We start from the raw sequence: 420 nt of genomic DNA on the forward strand, positions 1-420 counted from the left end.
TGCTGAGCGACCCCAGCCAACACCGCCGGGTCACCCCGTGTGCGTCCCCCTGCCCTGCAAGAGCCCTCATGCCTGCTGTCAGCATCCCATGGGTCCCCAGGAAGGACATTTGCAGCTGCCTGTTTATGGAGTGAATTATGTTTGCCCTGGGCCTGTGAATCAGAGTTTTCACCAGCGCTGCTGGAAATGGGTCTCTGTGTCATCCCTGTGAAGAATTCCTGGTCTGTGGATCATTTGTGGTCTGAGGACATTAGAGGGGGTAAAAAGCCAGGCAGGCTTTGCCCAGGGATTTTGTCTGATCAAGCAGTCACATGCCACCCCCGCTGTGTGCGTGCTCTGGGCAGTAAGGGGATGGTCCCCTGTGCCGGGGAGGCAAGGACAGGGATGCAGACCACCGCCACCACTTGCCGGGATGCCACA

The sequence above is a fragment of the Antrostomus carolinensis genome, unplaced genomic scaffold, assembly GCF_000700745.2.
Source record: "Antrostomus carolinensis isolate BGI_N321 unplaced genomic scaffold, ASM70074v2 scaffold31481, whole genome shotgun sequence".
NCBI lineage: Eukaryota > Metazoa > Chordata > Aves > Caprimulgiformes > Caprimulgidae > Antrostomus > Antrostomus carolinensis.